Source organism: Betta splendens, chromosome 4 (genome assembly GCF_900634795.4).
Source record: "Betta splendens chromosome 4, fBetSpl5.4, whole genome shotgun sequence".
Lineage (NCBI taxonomy): Eukaryota > Metazoa > Chordata > Actinopteri > Anabantiformes > Osphronemidae > Betta > Betta splendens.
Genome location: NC_040884.2, coordinates 1,029,042 through 1,042,632, shown reverse-complemented (window position 1 = coordinate 1,042,632; position 13,591 = coordinate 1,029,042). Strand labels below are relative to the sequence as shown.

The following is a 13,591-nucleotide window of genomic DNA, read 5'->3' as shown; positions in this document are numbered from 1 at the left end:
CAAAACACGAGGGTGTGTTCACAACGCACGCACGCACGCACGCACGCACGCACGCACGCACGCACAGCTTTATTTTGGTGTGTTGATGAATTAATCATGAGGCTCTGGGTGATTACTTATTCAACGCAGTGGATTTGAACACAGTCAGGCCTCCTGTTGTTCTACAATCCATGACGATTGTGATCAGCTGAGTCACTTTAGCTGGATACGTCCCAGGTGTGTGGCCATTCTCTGTGACGCCCTTGCTGCAGGGATCTCATCCGGTTCTAGGTCATGAGCTCTGTGAAGCCCAGTGCAGCTGCAAAACACATTTCTATAAAGAACTGGTTTTGTTTAAAGTCACAACAACGCAACCTAAAACATCACTGGACTGGATCACGCAGGAGCATTGGACATGGTCATTGGACCTGAGCCCAAAACAGACACTGCTACTTCTGCTGTACAGAGGGCAAACATTCAGAATATAAATAGTGTCATTTGTGTTAATATGAAGTCGGACACTGTAAACAACAGGACGATATATTTAACAGCACTAAAGAGACAGGAAAGAGAAAGATCAGAATAAAAGCCTAGAGGAGAGAAGGTGGCGAGTCTGCCTCCTCCTACGCTCAGCCGTGGACTGATGGCTCAAAGATGAGAGATGGTTAATGAGGAGGAGGACGGACGGTGGGACGGACAACAAGCTGCCCGGCGTCTGTGTGCTACTGTAAGCAGACGCATCAGAACCTGCATGCTCTGCATGCAGAGACAGACCCTGAGTCTGAGGAGGGACCCGCTTCCTGTCTCTGGTAATGAGAGCAAAGGCCAACGGGGCCACAGGGAGGAACGTTCACACAGCAGAGACTGACCCACACCAGCTCGCCAACGGTCCCCTTCAAAACCAGCAGCTGCTGGTCTCACCACTCTTTAGGCCTCATTATGGCACAAACTAGAGCAATTGGTTTTAGATTAGTCCAAGGTTAGAGTTTGCAACAGTGTTTTGCTTGAATTTGCATTATGTAAGTCACATTCCTGTGTGAACCAAAGATCCTACTGCAGATACTACTGTAGGTTGTGTTCAGATGTGTGAACAAAGTAAATGAGGAGAGTGTGTAAGATACTGAACATGCATCATTACAACATGCTGCATCAAGCAGCTAATCTACAAGCACAACATTGTGTTTACACACAGAACCTAGAGGACATCGGCCTCATTCGTTTCGTCTGTGACCTGCTCCTTCTGCTCCTGATAGCAGCCAGCATGTCCTCACCGCTTCAACAGGAACCAGGAAACCTAGAGTAGTGACCAGGACCAACAAGAGGAAAGCGAGCGGAGAGCGAGCAACCAGGACCGACGAGAGTACACAAGCGGAGAATGAGCGACCAGGACCAATGAGAGGAGAGCGAGCGACCAGGACCGACGAGATGAGAGTGAGCGGAGAACGAGCGACCACGACCAACGAGAGGACAACGAGCGACCAGGACCGACGAGAGGACCGACGAGAGGACAACGAGCGACCAGGACCGACGAGAGGAGAGTGAGCGACCAGGACCGACGAGAGGAGAGTGAGCGGAGAACGAGCGACCACGACCAACGAGAGGACAACGAGCGACCAGGACCGACGAGAGGACAACGAGCGACCAGGACCGACGAGAGGACCGACGAGAGGACAACGAGTGACCAGGACCGACAAGAGGACAACGAGCGGAGAACGAGCGACCAGGACCAACGAGAGGACAACGAGCGGAGAACAAGCGACCAGGACCGACGAGAGGACAACGAGCGGAGAACGAGCGACCAGGACCAACGAGAGGACAACGAGCGGAGAACGAGCGACCAGGACCGACGAGAGGACAACGAGCGGAGAACGAGCGACCAGGACCAACGAGAGGACAACGAGCGGAGAACAAGCGACCAGGACCAACGAAAGGAGAGCGAGCGGAGAACGAGCGACCAGGACCAACGAGAGGACAACGAGCGGAGAACGAGCGACCAGGACCAACGAGAGGACAACGAGCGGAGAACAAGCGACCAGGACCAACGAAAGGAGAGCGAGCGGAGAACGAGCGACCAGGACCAACGAGAGGACAACGAGCGACCAGGACCGACGAGAGGACAACGAGCGACCAGGACCGACGAGAGGACCGACGAGAGGACAACGAGCGACCAGGACCGACGAGAGGACCGACGAGAGGACAACGAGTGACCAGGACCGACAAGAGGACAACGAGCGGAGAACGAGCGACCAGGACCAACGAGAGGACAACGAGCGGAGAATGAGCGACCAGGACCGACGAGAGGACAACGAGCGGAGAACGAGCGACCAGGACCGACGAGAGGACAACGAGCGGAGAACGAGCGACCAGGACCAACGAGAGGACAACGAGCGGAGAACGAGCGACCAGGACCAACGAGAGGACAACGAGCGGAGAACAAGCGACCAGGACCAACGAGAGGACAACGAGCGGAGAACGAGCGACCAGGACCAACGAAAGGAGAGCGAGCGGAGAACGAGCGACCAGGACCAACGAGAGGACAACGAGCGGAGAACGAGCGACCAGGACCAACGAGAGGACAACGAGCGGAGAACAAGCGACCAGGACCAACGAAAGGAGAGCGAGCGGAGAACGAGCGACCAGGACCAACGAGAGGACAACGAGCGGAGAACGAGTGACCAGGACCAATGAGAGGAGAGCGAGGACCGGAGAACAAGCGAAGAGAGGACAGGACCGAAGAGAGGACAACAAGCGACCAGGACCAACGAGAGGAGAGCGAGCGGAGAACGAGCGACCAGGACCAATGAGAGGAGAGCGATCGACCAGGACCGAAGAGTGGACAACGAGCGACCAGGACCTATGTGTGGAGCTTAGAACCTTGCACTAGTGACTGCCACCAACAGATGCATTCTACTTGTACATATTATAAGACTTGCGAAGGACTTAAGGAACCCAGACCAAAAACATGTGTAATGAGCAGTTTTAGAACTAAATATGTCATTCTTAAACACATATCATCAGTTTATGTGATACATATATTGATTTTTCTAAAAGGAAAGAGCGTTAATCACGTCACATAATCACATCATCAGATAATGTAATTAGACCTTTAAGACATTTATTGCTGTATGTAAATAAACACACTGCATCTGCTGTCCATGTATAAAGTCCATGTATGCTCATGTTAGTACATTTTACTGACTGGGGTCCATCGTGTGTTATCCAGCTCTGTGTCCTGTGAGGCTTGTAAATTCTCTCCTACATTTACAGAGTACTTGGATGTGCACACTCACAAACACATGCGTCTGTAGCACCAAGAGGCGAACACACAACAAGCAGGGCGCTGCGTGTACACAAATGATGCCATCAGCTCCACTGTCTAATGAAGGACCCCAGATGAAGGGCTCCTGCATGTATGACTTCATTAATCGGCCTGATGAGTTGCTCGGCTGTTTGTCTGACTGTCCTGGAGCCAGCTGGCCGTCTTACTGGCATGTGGGTGTGTGTGTTCACATCAACTGGACAATAAGGCTGGGGGTGATGAGGGCAGCGCCACAGACAGGCAGCAGCACAAATCTGCCTAATGCAACGAACAAGAGGAGGAAAGAAGGACAATTAATGACGGCTTCAGCGAGTCCAGACTGGAACTGAATGCTGTGCTGCTTAGACTGAGGTTTGGAAGCTGGTGTCAGAGTCCTCAGACAGGAAGGCAGCACAAAGCCTGGCCTGAATAAATTAAACAGGCCACAGTCTGTTATCAGCTGAGATGGAGATGAGGGGAATAGAAAGAGCTCTGACCTTACATGAGCACAGGTTGTGAAGTTCCCAGTCTCAGCAGGGAGTGTCTTTATCATGCAGCCAGGCAGGAGCCAGGCACGAACGGAGGAGTGAAAGACTTACAGCGCATGAGAGGCCAAAGCTTTTATCCTGAACGTTGATGAGGAGTCCTCAGTTCTTCAGAGGCTCTGAAGCAACGCTTAAAGCCGTTTGAACCATGCAGGCTCTGCATTGTCCACTTATGATGCAACAGCACAAGAATACGAGCAAAAGCTCTGTTGCAGTTTCACAGATTTCTGTATTAATAACATCAAAGCTCATCATCATCAGCCACATCTCACACACAACACTCCAAACCCTTTCAGTCCGCTGCCAACAGCCCAATAACGAGGGCTGTGCTACCATTTTTAGTAATGTGGCGATCAAAGCTGTGACATCAGGATGAAGATGGGATGAGGAAAATGAGAGAAGGGGCGAGGAAAGGAGGTAGGGAAGGAGGGAGGGGAGAGTGGAAAGCACACATTATCACAAAGGATTTTCCCCCACTGGGAGTCGGGTTGATAAGAAAATGCTGAGCAAGTCTAAACAAGTGATGGAAGAAAAATGTGAAGTGGCTGTTTTTTAACACAGCTGAAATACAAAGGCAGAAGCATAGTTAAATCCTTGGAGTCAGCGTCACCCAACACTTGACATGCTGCTGGAAAACGACCCGACGTGCAGCAGCATCGTTTGTCGTCCACTGTGACTCACTGGTCTGATACTGACAGCAGCAGTGCAGTAAAGTGGCGTCGAAACAGATACGGCTGAAGTTCAACCTGACGAGGGAAAAAGAGTCAAATCTGCTCCCAGCACCGTGCCCACGCTGATCCTTATCTTCAAAACAGACTCTGGAGTTTCCTTTAAACCAAAACTTCCACACGCACCAAAGCGGCGCTGCCGGCTCAGAGCTCACTTCCTTTCACTGGCCACGCAGCCTGTTCTACATGTCCACAGAGTCAGTATCAGAGCATTTACCCAAGGCTGGTCTCAGCTCAGATCTCAGCCCTCGGCCCCATAAGGAGACTAAAACCTCCTCATCCTGGAAAAGACTGGAGCAGAAGGCAGCAAACGTCTGCATCGGTCAGTCAGTCATCATTTATTGGAACTAACCTTTGTGCAGGAAATGGAAGCTCGTTGTTGTGACCATGGTTACTGGGCGGTCTGACATGCCTAAGCCCTGCTGTGGTTGCTTTTAATGCTGAACTAGCTTTGTCTTGATGAAGTGATGCCAGCGCAGACGTACTTGCATGGGAGGATTCCCATCACTAACGGGTGCTTTGCCCCAGGATGCCTCACTTTGTAGTTACTCTCTGATGCACTCAAACTTCATTGAAATTTCCCTTTGAACTGGGGCTGCACACCCATCAGAGGTTCCCACTGACAGCAGTGCAGCACCGTCAGCAGTAAAGGAAGCAACGTCAGCACCTGGGTGTAGAGCGGGCAACCGCACTTGGAACCAGAGCAACGAGCGAGAGACGTGACCGAGAACCCAGCCTTCACGAAGCTCATCAACGTCCCTGGTTGTTGCTATGTGCACAACGGTGACATAAGAAGGTCTGCATGATGAGGTGTGTACACAGGCTGATACACACAGTGGATCAACCTACGCAGTGTCTTCCAACACTACGGCTTATTACTGATTAACCCACAGTCAGGTCCAGTAAACAGTGGGAGAACATTTCAGTCTTGGAAAACTTGAAGAAAGTCTAAAAGAAAAGGACATTGTTGCTGAATTAAAAGCCTAAAAGCATCTACCACAATGATTTAGGAAGACGTGAGTCAGGATCCTCATCGTACGTCGTACATCGACTCTGACATTACTAACCCAGCAGTGAGCAGAGTGAATGCCTTCACCTTCACATACTGTGTGAGGCACGAAATATGCAAACACACAAAACCGCAGTGCAAAAACAAACACGTGCTTCGAGAAGAATGATTTTCGGTTTCACTGGCACACGAGAGACGAGACGAGAGAAAACACAGATACAGGGATGAGGGCGGGGGAGTGAGCGAGATGGAAACAATTCAATTTCCCCTCCGTCATCAGAGATGGGCGATACGGTAAAAGTGGATTACTACATCTTGAGCAGAACAGAACATGGTCTGAACGCATTGTTAATGTGAGTCAGGAGGAAGAAGCTTTTCTCTCTAATGCTCCACTAAGATGCAACCAGGAGCAGATAAAATAACCATGTCCCCAAATCAGATTTAGCATGGATGAACTCAAGCAAAGAGTCACTTATCCTCAACTCTGAGGTTTTATTAGCATCTTTTATCTCCAGGTTTTGGATTAGCAACACAAGCGATGCTTAGTCGAAACTGGACTGACCCATAAAGCCTGTTTTCATATTAACACTACATCAGCAATTAATCAAGTTGGTTTTCTTTGTCAAATGGCAGAGGCCCCTTTACCATCAGCTACACTGGGCGACTATGAATGTCACGGCTTCGGCCCAGTGGAAGAGCAGACCCAAACATCTGCGTTTCTGGATGACCCGGGCCAGAAAGAGGACATTTACAGAGCGACAGGCTGCACGCACGCACGCACGCACGCACGCACGCACGCACGCACGCACGCACGCACGCACGCACGCACGCACGCACGGAGCTGATGAGGCGTTCCTTGGAGAACCTGTTGGCTGCTGCATCACTGCTGCAGCCAAAGCATTTGATCACTATTCCTCTGCGTTCCAGAGGCTTCATGCTGAGGAGTCAGTCTCGTTAAAATCTGTCTTTTGACTTTAATCACAATCCAAATGGGAAATTAATGGTGTTTTCCATCCAGTTGCCAAATATGTCCATTTGTCCGTGTTTTACATTTGCACGGTCCTTTTGTACATCTTTGCTTGTGAATTCAATAAAGGCTGTTGGCAGAGGATGAAAAACGCTATATATAGGAGTGATGTGAGAGAAGGAAATAGATGGTTACCAGAAGCAAATGGATGCAAACAAACAGCATCAGCAAAGCAACAAAGAAGAGGAAGCAGCATTATCACCGTTTCCTTCTACCCTGGTCTGTAGGTGGCGACCGTTTCACGCTTTCACTCTAATGAACTGCCCAAAGTAAACATGAATGGCTAAGAGGCCTTTTCCTTCAGATGCTATCAGACTTCAGTCCTGGCATCGTCTCTGCTGTGGTGAAGGTTTCCTATACCATCAGTTACCTGCCAGGCACAGGGGACGCTGCACTGAGACCAGGGCACATACAGTAGAGACCTGCATGCTCTATGTTGACAGGAGAGGCTTGTCTGTTTTATTCACTGCACAAAGTGGACCTAGAAGCAAGCTACATATGAGGAGCAAGCTCTTGATTCCTGCTTTATTTAAAGGACCTTACTCACATCTCAGATGAAGACTTTATCCTGTCAGTATCCTCTAAGTGGCAGTTAAACCACTATTTGTGTTCTCGGGACACTTGTGTGAACTCATAGTGAGACATGAAAACAAGAAGATGGGACACAAATAGACAAGAGGCGTGAAGATCAGGGGCAATTTACCTAAACTGTCTCTACAACTTTTAGAAGTTGTTTATCGGAGGGAGATGTTGCTTTGTCTTTAATTCACTACTACTTTAAGCTTTGAAGTGATAGTTCACACATTTGAGCATTGTGTGAGGATTTAGTCATACGATCTAGAATTACTACTGTATGACATTGCTAATCTATAGGCTATTACATAAAGAATATGGAGATTAGAGCCAGTAAAATATCCATGTGCACATCCGTCTGATGTGATGCTGAAGCCACAGTTCAATCATGAGGACCTTCATATAATCTACAACAGACCTCATTCACTGTGTTCAGCTTGATGTAGCATTGTGAGTGATTATTGAGGATGCAGTAGACACGCCCCCTCAGCGGCAGATATATGTACTCACACTCAGCAACTATGCATCTGTGTTCATAATTAATGGCTGCAGCACAGATCAATACATCTGCAGCGTGATGGAGCGTTGGCACCTTAATGGACTGAGTCAGGGAGTGAGTCAACAGGGATACAAGAAGGACAAAGTCGTAACAGGATCTTCTTCCACACTGATGTGGTCAATAGAGATCACATATCAGCTGGATGCCACTGACCCCACATCTGTAGTCAGAACTAAAGACCAGGCTGCAGCTTTAAACAGCTCGTTACCGTCCAGCACAGAAGCAACAGAAGGTGGACAGAGACTGGCCTTCAGACGGTGATGCAATGCTCAGGAACACAAGACAAGCAGCGGCGAGAGGCAGGAAGCAGAGGCCGGAGAGCGTCCTGTAACCCTGTTAGTGTGATTGATGCTCAGCATTAGGGTTTAGGCCAAAGCAGAGCAGTGGGTTGACCCAGGCTTGGAACCACACATCACACAACACAGAACGCCCCCCCGCTCCATTACAGAGGCGTGCGTGCGTGCGTGCGTGCGTGCGTGCGTGCGTGCGTGCGTGCTGAGCTGCCACCTCATGCTGCGGGACTCTCACACTCCGCTCCCTGTGTAAGATTCCAGACATGAACACACACTCAGCTCAAAGTGCAAATGAGTGCACACCCTGCACTCAAACATCATTACCCAGAGCTCCCAGGGTGAGGGCGCACCACAGCCTGCCGCTCGCTCCTGCTTTGTCCACACTGGTTCCTTATCTTCAGCTCATGTGAAAACAAGAGTACCTCTGCTTGGATCCTATGAAGCAGTTAAAAGAAACAGCCTCGTGGCCAAGTGTTTGTGGAGATGTTCTTCTACAAGTCAGGACTTCAGTTAAAGCGTTGTGAGGGTGTGTCACAGCCCTGTGGCCAACAACACAACAGGCGAGGACAGGGATATGAGACATGATGCTAACAGTTTGCATTATGCTAAGATTCCAACAGGAAGTCTAACACACTCCTTCTACAAGTGACGCAACTACAGACAACCTGAAAGGTAATGTTAAGTTCAACACACAGAGCAGTCAAATCAAGCCATTCATTTTCAGCTAGCTCAGGTGATGCTTTTATTTATCCAGTTGTTGAGGCAGTGAAATACATGAACTGTGTCAGAGATATCCACTGTAATTACAACGGACAGATTCCACTTCTAGTTTGAGTGACAGGAGGAAGTTCTGCCTCACTAATCAATCCCTGCACACAATCAGTCCACCTGTCAATCAATGGCTCCGCCACAGCGTCAGGTCCACTTATCAAATACCAGGCAGAGAGGTGTGTGTGTGTGTGTGTGTGTGTGTGTGTGTGTGTGTGTGTGTGTGTGTGTGTGTGTGTGTGTGTGTGTGTGTGTGTGTGTGTCCAACACAATCCAATAAATAAAACACTAACCACTGAGAGCTGTCTGAGTCTAGATTACACGATGGGATCTGTGTGAGAGATCAATACGGAGTGTGTCCTTTGTAAATAACTGTGTGTGTCCTGCTGTTTGCACTTTGCTCAATCTGAGCATATTACCTGCAACGAAGGGAAAGAAAATGGAAATGCGTGAAGGGTGAGAATGAAGCCAAGGTAGGAAAAGCGTGAAGTGAGCTGCAGACACAAAGAAAGATCAGATTTTTCCATCTTTGCAGGTCAACAGAATTGATGTCACCACGCATGGGCACAAACACACTTTGACCATAAAACATCAGATTCCAGTCACGGCTTCCTTCAATCAGACAGAAAATAATACAGGTAGCGACAAAAAGTCTGACCTGTGCACAACACAAACTTAAGATGTGAGAAACAGGAGCAGAAAACAGCTGCTCAGTTTGGATGATTCAACACTGAAGTGAATACATGGAGTACGGAGTGGTGAGACCAAAGTACAGTAGAGAGAGAGGCCGTATCAGCAACAGGCTTTTATCTGCTGTATGGGAATAAAGAGACCCTGGAACGAGTGCACGCATGCACACAAGCCACCACCTGAAGCTGAGCTTTGCTAAACACAAACCTTCTCCCAAAGTTAATCAAACCAAGCGAGTGAGGCTCAATAATGCATCGATTTGCACAGAGCTCCAGAACAGTGAGTCACACAAAGAGACGACCAACACATTCATGACAGTTGCCAAGGTGACAGTGTGTTTCTGCAGCAGCCTTCAGAGGGTCTATAGGTTTCTGTGTGAACCAGCAGCCTCAGCTTTCCTCCACCAGCAGGTTTATTTATTTTATTTTACCAGCTTTGCTCTTGTCACAATGATATAAAAATAAGAGGCGGTGAGGAAGATGGGGTGGAAGGAAGACAGACGTTGGAAGAACACAGGCCTTAAGAACCGCATCCATTTCAAGGCTTCATTCAATGCTAGTAGGCGGGTGAGAGGACTAATGGCTTAAAATAGACGAGAGGGAACTCGTCATGGTCTAATTTAATGGATCAAATTAAATACACAGTCCAGACAGACAGACAGACAGAACACAGGAACCGAGGAGGTGGATAAGCGGCTGAAGGGGACAAGCAGAATGAATGAGAGCCACTACAGAGGGAAAACAGCTCCAAAAAACAGGAGCTCTTCTACCGAAGAAGTGACTTCCTCACTTACAGGTCAAGAACACAAGACGGAGAAGAGGCGACAGCGACATTCAGTCAGGATCAGTTTTTCCCATTACAGTTGAAAAATGTGAATATTGTATCACTGCAATAAACACGATGAGCTGGAACATGAGGAGGCAACAAACAGTGTAACAAATAAAGGTTCCATGTAATGAATATACAGTAGGTACACATACACATCGTTAAAGCCTGGTAGACACACTCAGTAATATTTAACGGTGTGTCTTTGATGCACAGTTGCGTCCAAGTACAGATGTTTTTCTAAACCCATCTGTGAGTTAAATGGAAGCTGGGTCATTTGTTTTTCAGGTTCTGCCTCTGATGAGTAACCATGATCAGGTTCCATTTGATCAACCTGTCCTATAAATGTTCTCATTTAAATGTGTAGCTCCAGCCTTCAAAAGGCAAAGGAGCAGAACATTAAGAACATTTTCCTGAAGAAACAAATCTCATTTTCACATGAAACAAGCCTGCTTCAGATATGAAAAAGTTTAGAATGAAATCTCTTCATGCAGGGTAATTATTTCAGAGGAATGAGTTGCCTGGAGCCGTGGCTGATGGTGTGCTTTGTTTTCACTGTGTGTATTCCAAATGTGCACTGATCACATGCAGACACTTAATTTTTCATGGTCTGCCTCTAATTGGTGTCTGCCGTCAGTGATGCTGGATATCACAGCAGGAGGTGACTCCGTGCACGGAGCAGTGTGGCTCTGTGTGTACTGGCAGGTGATTAACGCAGTATAGCTCAAAAAAACACAGTGGAGGCAAATGAAGCACTAAACTCATTTGTGGAGTGTCGGTGTGAGGCTGGAAGTGTTTCTGTAGACGGCGGTCGTGTGCAGGCAGGAGGTAATTAGCCAAATGTAGCCAAACTGCAAAGGACACGTTTCCATTAGCTACGAAGGACTAGAGCATCTGGCAGCTGGAAACAAATTTCATACAAGCACACATTTGAAACGCAGAATCCATTCAACGCTGCACATCCACTTGGCCGGAGGCTAAAAGCTATTCAGTCCTAACAAGGGAGGAGGCGAAACCCAAGTGAGAAGAGGAAGATGAAGCAACAGAGGACAAAACAAGTGGAGAGGCCAGAAAAGACTAGACGTGGACGTCTCCATGAACGAGGCTGCCATGCAAGGACCCTGGGGATAAGTGGGGGGGGCTGCAGCTGACCAGGGCTGGGAGGCCCCCGCATCGTTGTATACAAACTCATCCAATTAAAGAAGAGGCTGTAAAGGTTGCAGCGATGACAAACGAGCAGCAGCAGCAGATGAAGCCCGAGGGCGGACACTTACCAGGACACAAAATGGAAGCGTTTGTTAGCAAACCCCTGCTGTGGACTATAAAGGGCTTTTATTACACAAGGCCAGTTGCAGCCTTCCATCATTAATGATCTATTTCACTCTTGTAATTAAGCAGCACATTAGGATTAAGTCATAAAACAGCCAACAAGGCTTTAGATCTCCAGAAGTCATCGGCCTGTCACAGGTCAAAGTCAGGTTCAGTGCAGGAGACCGACCTCAGCGAACAGCCACACAAATGAACCCAGGGACAGACTACGTCGTCCTTTTTGAAGCAACTGTACTGTTGTGGTTTATTGATAAGCTCCACATGATGCATGTCATTTAAAAGCAAAAACATTTTTGTTGATGTTCTCAGACCAACAGTTCATTTTGGAAACATTTTCAACGAGGCTAAAGACCTAGTCTTTTTAACCATCTAATATTAATTTAACAATAATTCTTTGCCTTACAGAATCTGAATGGATGTAGATGGTTAGACAAAAGACGAACACCTTGGGTCTAATGACGGGGAAAATAGGTCTGTAAACTGAATAAAAAAGCAGCAGACTATAGACTGATAATGAAAGTATTGACTAGACGCAGCCTCGGTCTGATTATGTGACTCTTACCTTAAAAAGACAGATGATGATCAGAAGTCAAGATGATTATAAGAAGACATGATGTGTGTGTGTGTGTGTCAGAGCAGACAGGAGGACTCAACTCATCCATTCTCCTCCTCCTGTAAGTTTTCCTGCTTCACGGTGGCTCCATTTATTTATTCAGCCCATCACAGCCTTGCTCTTTTCCCCTCCATCCCTCGCTCTGCATAATATTTTCCATCTCATTGTGGGATGCTTGGCTGGAGTTGTCAAATCGCTTGTATACCGAGATGTGAGATGAGTAATCAAAGCTGTAACCGCAGCGGCTTCCTCTCTGCCCTTCATCTGACACAAACAGAGCAAAACCTGCTCACACGCAGGAACCTGTTCAGCAGCAGACACCTTCACTGTCCTCACACGACGTCTGGTCTCAGCCGTGTGTAGTAGCTGAGCGTAGCATCAGTTCACCCATTCAACAGTGAAAGCAGGCCGCTTCACTCAACACAGCTGAGATAGGAAGGGTGAGGTGGGACAGAGGGGAGCCACATGCAGCAACAGTCCTGAGCCAAAGAGCCCAGACCACAACCCCCGTCCATAAGTGTCAGACTGAACACACGTAACGCATCTACTAATCAGAGCGACGCATCAGCTGGCGATGACTGTGTCAGAGCATCTCTGTGGCCAGGACGCCCTAACCCTCTTCAATGTTTACATGCTCCATGATAACGATGAGACAAACATTTAAATGAATAACCACCCGCCCCATGTGCTGACCATGAGGTCAGCTCCAGCTCTGATGAGGCATTCAAGTGTTCATCATCTGTCACAGATAAGCTTCCTGTGACTCCTTGTTTCATGCGTGAAGGTGGAGCCGGGTGGAGCCGGGTGGAGCCGGGTGGAGCCGGGTGGAGCCGGGTGGAGCCGAGTGGAGCCGAGTGGAGCCGGGTGGAGCCGGGTGGAGCCGGGTGGAGCCGGGTGGAGCCGGGTGGAGCCGGACATCTCCCACCTGGACCTCGGCTCCCGTTCGCCTGCCAGCCCGTCTCAAGATCACACATTCTCCCACTAACGCGACTGACTCCTCCTAAGCCTAAGCCTCATCAACTTAAAGAGGATCGAATGATGAAAGCAGAGAGGAAGGAGGGAGAAAGACATGAAGGTGGAACTGGAGATGATGGAGCCCAAATAAAAAGGAATAAAACAGCAGCAGTGGCGCAGAGACAGAAGGTTCACTTCACGGAAACGGAAAAAAACGACACGTGCCAGCATCAGGTCACTGAATTCCCAACGTCTGGTGAAAAGAGTCCTGCTTCACAACCAAGCGGATTATAAAGAGCGGAACAGATCAAATGTCACATCAGTGCTGGTTCTGTTTCACGACTTGATGTCTTCGACATCTCCACATTAATGTGAGCGTGAAGGACGGAGGAACAGCAGCT

At 48.6% G+C, this 13,591-nt stretch overlaps 1 protein-coding gene across 5 annotated transcripts in view; it reads right to left on the bottom strand.

Moving 5' to 3' along the window:
• Positions 1-13,591, bottom strand: part of mast2 (microtubule associated serine/threonine kinase 2) — a 79,435-nt gene that overhangs the window by 46,090 nt on the left and 19,754 nt on the right. The window lies entirely within an intron of this gene.